Genomic DNA, 7,837 nt, shown 5'->3' on the forward strand with positions numbered 1-7,837 from the left:
AGACGTGTCTACAGTTGTCCTATTTGAAAACCTGAAACCCATGGTAGTGGGTGCAATAGACTGCACTCACATATGCATCAAAGCACCACCTGTTGAGCAGGGTAGGATTTACATCAACTGCAAGGGCTTCCCCTCCATCAACTGCCAGTTCATGTGCGATGCCCAGGGTATAATAATGAATGTGTGTGCTGGATGCCCTGGAAGCTATCACGATTCCCACATTTGGCATCTGACCCAGCTGTACCAGTCATTTGCCAATGGGGACATTCCCTACAGTCACCTAGTAGGGAATGCTGGATACGCACTGGAGCCATGGCTGATGACACCCATCAGAAATGCACACACACCTGAACAAGAACTCCATAATGAGGCACACACACAAACAAGAATCATAATAGAGCATGTGTTTGAGATGCTCAAGTCACGGTTCCGGTGCCTGGACACATCTGGTGGAGTCTTGCAGTACTCACCAACTACATGTACCCAAATTGTTATGGTATATGTCATGCTACACAATATGATCCTGTGGAAACAGCTGCAGCAGGAACAGCATGTTGCATGGCCAAACAGTCCCCCACCATTGCCAAGGCCTGCACAGGCACAGCGTGACTCAGAGGAGGAACAACCTGAGCCTGCCCCAGAAGGCAGAAGGAGGTGCGCCCAGTATGCCCTGGCCTTGGCAAAGAGGCAACACATAACACATTCACTGACTCAGTAGGAACCCTGGAAATGACACCTCTCTCTGACTCGCACATACAGTAAAAGGCATGCCTAACTTGACACTACCTGTTTTCAAACATATATAGGGAGTGTACTATGTGCATCCGACATAGGCAGCCCTGCAGCACCACCCTCAGTACAGGCACAGACACAACTGAAGTCACTCACACATACCAGTTTGGGGGGGGGGTCACATACCTAACAATTACAGCCAGCAGGACAGATGTAGACAAATGCAAACACAAACAAATGCTGTATCAAGCCCTCTGAAGAGGCCTACGGGTAACCTCCCCCAGGCCTATGCAGACAGATAACAGCAGGGCAGGCAGTGTGATGTGGGTTGGGTAGGCTATGGAGTCACAAACTAATATGCATGTAATTAGAAGCTAAAGTCTGTAGTACAGTGGTATGCATCAAGCCAGTACGATAGGTAACAGTACAGACTGAAATGGAGTACTTGACATAGCAGTGCAGGCCTAGCAAATGTGTATAAGTGTCAGATGTACCCCTCATCCTATGTACACCCACAGTAACAATCAGGTGTGCACCCTGGGTAGAAATGTACAAATAATAGCTGTTCCCCCGTATGTAGAAATGTTGATAAGTCTATGCAAATTGACTTATGGAAGCCCTGCTGGCACAGCGCGCTTTCTGTCTATGTACAACACAAAGGTGAGCCCTGAAGTAAAAACCAAATTGATTTCTCACACACATATAGTATATATGCCCATAGTGGGCATGCTCACACACAAACAAATTTAGCAAATTTCAGTCAACAACATACTGAAAGGTCATACTGGGCATGCTCACACACTTAGGCTATGTCTGAGTACAGCAGTGGGCCACACATATCTGGCAGTTGCAGTTCTTACTCTAGACACATGTCACTATTCACCAATCCTGCCTTGCGCACACAGTGATATGAAAACAGACCCATATAATATATTGGACCCCTGTCATAATCACACTATGTAATACAAGTACTTAAGTTGTTCTAAGAAAGTTAAAATCCAAAGAAGATCAATAAATCTCTGATCGGTATCATCAAGAAACAATCATCACTCCTAACATTATCCAAGCCAAGCACTGCCAAAAATATTGCCAAAGATTCCATAGAGAACCATGAAGCTTTCTTTAGCTATGTCATAAATATCAATGTAAACTCATATATGTTCTGAGTTAGTGCAAAGTGTAAATGAATGCATGTACATGACTGACATTGCTAACATCTTGTCAGACAGGTTTATACATGTTTAACCCCCCTCTCACTGACAAAAGGGCCCATTACCATACCTGGAGATTGTGAAAACCCAGAAATCACATATACAATGGTTAAACAGCTCTATGCAAACCTAAAAACATGGCGTCTATGGGAAGACATGGTGTCCCTGGCTGTATCATATGTGAACTCCAAAACAAACAGACCCTGCACCTGAACAGTCTGTTGAGACTCATCCTCTGTACAGGATATGAAACTGTTGAATGGGTTACAGCAATGTTTGGCATACTCCACAAGTGTTGGTGCACAACAGACCATGGGAACTATTGTCTTATAAGCCTAATAAGCCTGAACTGCAAGGCCATGGAATCCTTCATTATAGAACTCATAAACAGAGCTATTGGGAGCCTACAAACACCGAACCCTACCCATTTTGGTTTGGTCAGGGGCAGATCATGGTCCCTAAACCTGCTAGACTGTTTTCATGGCAGTTACCCATCACACATCAATGAAATGAGCTCCACATGGCCTACATAGACCTTGAAAAGCCCTTTTCCAACATCCCACACACATGTCATATCCACAAAATCAACAACCTGTGCATAAACATGTATGCCATCTGATGGATTGCCAACTGGGGCACAGATAGATACCACAAGGTAAGAATTGTGGTCTCCCTGTTGGACTGCAAGCTGGTAACAACTGCTGTCCCCCATGGCTCAGTCCTGGGACCCCTCCTGTCTGGTGTATACTTTTCAGAAGTACAGTCAAACACACGAGGGCTATGGTTAGCAAAGTTTGTGGATGAATGCAAAAAGGTTGTCATAATCAATGTTTGGGAGAACAGAGACATCCTTAAAAAGGGTCTCAGTCAGACAGATGTGGTGTCAAAATTATGGCCTCGACCTACAGTCATACAAATCCCACATAGGTGCCAACACCCTAAATATGGAGGTAATAATAAGGGATCTATGGACACATGTGGATAGTCATCTCTACTTTCACAAACACATTCACAAAGTGGTTAGAAAATCATGCTATGTGTCCCCACTAATTGCCAAAGTCTTTGCATGTAGGTCAAAGGAGGTTCCCTCTACTCATCAGTCATTAGACCCATCAGAGAGTACCGCGACACACTTGCGATGTATCTGACTAGGCACCTTCAGCAGCTGGAAAGACCAATGAAGTACCCAACAAGAGGATTACTGGCCTCAAACAGTTGCCCCATGCAACAAGACTGAAGCAACTCAATCTGTACTCTGTTGCACACCGTCTACTCTGGCGATCTCTGCCCAACATACAGGTCCATGTCCAATGCAGAACTGATGTACATGCTCTATCTGAAGTAAACCCAAGCTCACTGTGCCACATGCTCTAGGGATATAATCATCACAACAATAAACAGGACATGTTGGAGGGATACATTACTAACTCACAGACCTCACTTGCTTTGGAACAGGCTCCCAACCTACATTAAGCTGAGTCCCTCACTGACACTCTTCCAGAGGAGCCTTGATGAGTGTATTTGAAACTGAGCTTTCACACCATGGATCACTTCTTCAGCTGTACTACACAGAGGCATAGGGAACTAACCCCAGGTGTGGTGATAGCTGCACACTCTGGCCATACTCATATATGCCTTCAGGCAGATAGCCTATTACCTACCTATGTACCTATATATGTAGGGGGAACACAGTATAATAAGCCAAAGATGGATGGGCAGAGATGTGTGTAAGAGGGTGACCATGACAAGGAGCCATTCAAGACTGTCCCACCCAGCACACATCCCAATGGCACAAAAGACATGAGGTGCACATCTCACCCACTGTACATAATAGCCACCAGTATCTGTAAGCATTACAGAGTATGTGGTGCATATGCCTGCTGTATAACACGACTGTACAATGAAGTACACATCTACTATCTGTAGACATGTACCTGTCACATAGGTTCATAGGTATGTAGTAGACTATCTTCACAAAGGCATATATTAGCCTAGGCAAGTTGTGCAGCTTTCACCACCCCATTGGTTAGTCTCCTAATCCCTAGTTCTAGTAGTTAGTACCCTAAGCCCCTATCTAGTGGGGCTGCTGATGTGATCCCTGGCGTGAATTGTCTGTTTCCCATCCACTCATCAAGGTTCCTATTGAAAAGTGACAGTGAGGGGCTCTGCCTTATATACATTGGGACTCTGTTCCACAGTAAGGCAAGTTTCTGGGATGGTACTCTATCCCACCAGCATGTTGTATTCATTGTTGTGATGAGGTTCATATCCCTGGAGTGTGTAGTGCGACTTACTTTTGTTTTCCTTAGATAGAGCATGTTCAACAGTTATGTGTTTGACACGGCTCTGTATGTTAGGCAGAGTTTGCCTCTGAGTAGGTGTTACGCAACAGAGAACAGATTTAGTTTTTACAGTAGTGTTGCATAACAGAACTGTTTGAGGCCAGTAATCCTCTTGGTGAGGTACCTCTGTGGTCTCTCCAGCTGCTGGATATGCCTAGTCGAGTACATTCAAAATGGTGGATTGTACTCAATGATGGGTCTGATGACTTAAGAGTAGAGGGCTGCCACCACTACCTCTTTTGATCTTGATGCAAACCCTTTGTTGATTAGGTGGGTCACATAGGATTTCCTAACCACTTTGGCAACATGGCTGTCAAAGGAAAGATGACTATCTACTTGTGTCCCCAGATCCCTTATTACCTTGTCAGTTTTTAGGGGGTAACACCTATGTGGTAGTTTATGGGTACTTTGTTTTTCCCAAAGGGGATTACTATGCATTCTTTTGCATTGAACTTGAGGCCATGATTCTAACACCACACATCTGTCTCATAGAGTCCCTTCTGGAGAATATTTGTGTCATGCGGGGAATCTATTATGGCACACACTTTACAGTTCCCAGCAGACTTAGTCAACCACTACCACCCTGTGTTGGCATGTACTTCTGAGAAGTATATACCAAACAGAAGGGGCCCCAGGACTGAACCCTGGGGGACACCAGTTGTTACCAGTTTAGAGTCTGACATGTAGCCAGAAACTCTTAATTTGTGGGAACTATCTGTGAGCCAGTTTGCAATCCATCTTGTGATGTATGGATTTTTGCCCAGGTTGGTGAGTTCATCTATGATACCTGACTGGGGAATGGTGTCAAAGGCCTTAGCGAGGTAAAGGTAGGCTGTGTGGAGCTCCTTTCAATCATCTGTTTCCTGGGTAACTGTCTCAAAGAAATCCACCCAGTTCAGACGGCATGATCTGCCTTTGACGAAGCCAAACTGGGTGTGCTCAACTGTGTGAAGGTTTTCAGTGTCTTTATTGTTGAGTTTCATTATGATTGGCTCCATTGCCTTGCAGATCAGACTCATCAGGCTCATAGAGCAGGAATGCAAAGGGTCTTTTGTGGCCCCACCCCTGTAAAGTGGGAAGAACATTGCTGTGCAACATTCTATGGGTACATATTCTGCAGAAAGGATGTAGAGAGAGGTGTAGGTATCCTTGATGAATATGGATACATCCCTGCCCTATGTGTGATGATCCAGGTTCTAATGCGAGAAGGTATGGAATGAGTAGTATCCTGGTAGTGCTGGTATGCTCTCTGAAGCCTTAATCTAGGTTCCTGTTGCTGCACAGATATCAATATTCTCCATACTGAGGAGTGCCTCGAGTGTGTGCATTTGGAGGCTGAGACTTCTGGCATTGAGTAGCATTTAGCTCACTTTGTGGTTATTTGTGTTGGTTACTGGGGTTGGTTTGTCCTTTGAGCCTTGCCTAAAAAAGGTAATATGGGGACAGCAAGAGCCTTGGCCAGTATTTAGAAGCATAGGGGTGACAGGTGCAAACCATCTCTAGCGAAGCAATGAGGCTTGTCTATCATGTCATCCCAGGCAGACAGAGACTAGATCTCCTTTGAATGACACTAGAAGCTCAGACAATTGTTGAAGTTTATCATCTTTCTGATATATTGCAGTATCATGTAGGTGAAGGTAAGATGCTACTCAAGGTCAGGGTCATACTAGCCTGGGCTACATGATCATAGAGATACTATATATCTCTTGTCATGTTGTCCTGGGAGGTATGTCTCAGATCATTCACACTGACATGTACAAAGACCGCATCATAAATGTACCTGTTCTGGAGTGATGTAAGTATTTGTGTTATGTGGTGGAACATACCACCTGACAGACAACTGACAGTAGCCTTCCCCTTGTCCAGCCTAGGGAGTGGAACATCTGTGTGACTGACTATGGAGTCACCTATTACTAGTGTGTCGGGTATGTTGTTTTGCCTTAGGGCCTGTTGTGAGGCACACTGCTTTGGTGTATTATGTGTTTTCTGGTGTGTGCTTGGAGTTGCATGTTGCTTGCTTGTCTGCTTAGGAGGACACTTTCTTTTACAGATTAATATTTGTATTCTCTGAGTATGTTAATGTGTATTTATGTGTGTGTTTTGCTGGTGCTTATATTGTAGGTCTATGTGAAACTGTTGGTGTTGTGCTTGTATGACCTTACTCCTCTTGACTGTATTTTCCAGTATTGGGTTGACAGAGCTTAGCCTCCAGTTTGACCCTGTGTGTGCCAACATGTGGTGCATAAACCCATATATGAACAATACACATAGTATGATAAGCCTGCTGAGGTTAGCAAATGTGAAAAAAACCTTTGGGCAAACTGTCAGCGAGTAATGTCTGTATTGCATCCTGTAACTCCATATTCCTTGAAATGTAAAAAAGTACTTAGTTTGGATTAAGAACCCTGCACTTGCCAACTGTGTATGTGTGTGTCTGTCTCTCCCTGGGGAAAGAGCAACCTTTTTGGAGACTACTCACATCCCTTAAAAGTGATATACTCATCTTTGTCAAGTCTGATGATGTCACCATCCTACAAATACACCTGTGGGAAGGTGAAATCCCAGAAATGTGTATAGTGTGTCATGTAAATGCATGCTGCTATAGTATCATAATGTAGTTAGGTAGGAGTTTGAATCCTGTACTTGCCAAGTGTGTTTGTCTGTCTCTCCCTGGGAAGAGCGAGCAACCTTTTTGGAGACTACCCCTTAAAAGTGATTTACTCATCTTTCTCAAGTTTGATGATTTCACCATCCTACAAATACACCTGTGGGAAGATGAAATCCCAGTAATGTGTATAGCGTGTCATGTAAATGTGTATTGCTGTAGTATCATAAGGTAGCAATGTAGGAGTTTGAATCCTGCACTTACCAGGTGTGTGTGTTTGTCTGTCTCTCCCTGGGGAGAGAACAACCTTTTTGGAGACTACTCACACCCCTTAAAAGTGATATACTCATCTTTGTCAAGTATGATAATGTCACCATCCTACAAATACACCTGTGGGAAAGTGAAATCCCAGTAATGTGTACAGTGCGTTGTGTGAATGAGTACTACTGTAGTATCATAATGTAAGTAGATAAGAGTTTGAATCCCACACTTGCTAACTGTGTGTGTGTGTGTGTGTGTGTGTGTGTGTGTGTGTGTGTGTGTGTGTGTGTGTGTGTGTGTATGTGTTCCAGTTGTGTCCAGGTGTGTGACACCATTGGTCAATGTGGAGCGGGTTTTGATTTTTCTAGTGTATTACATATCCCAATGACAACTGTATGTGCATAACACATGTAAGGTAGCTGTGGGGCAAAGCCATATACATACATGTGACCTCAATTTTTTTATAGGGGGCACTATGCTTTCTCCATGAAAGCATCTCTTAGCCTTGTCAGAGCATGCTGGCAGTTTCCAGACCTTAGGTTTCTTCTGTATGCTTGTGACAAGCTTAGCCACTGTAGTGATCCCTGGGCTATGTCTTCTGTTTCACATCCACTCATCATGGTTTCTATTGAAGAGCGTGAGTGAAGGTTTATGCTTGAGGTATATTTGAATCCTGTTCCAAAGCA

Source organism: Protopterus annectens, chromosome 8.part0 (assembly GCF_019279795.1).
Source record: "Protopterus annectens isolate FY-2018-M chromosome 8.part0, PAN1.0, whole genome shotgun sequence".
Taxonomy (NCBI): Eukaryota; Metazoa; Chordata; order Ceratodontiformes; family Protopteridae; genus Protopterus; species Protopterus annectens.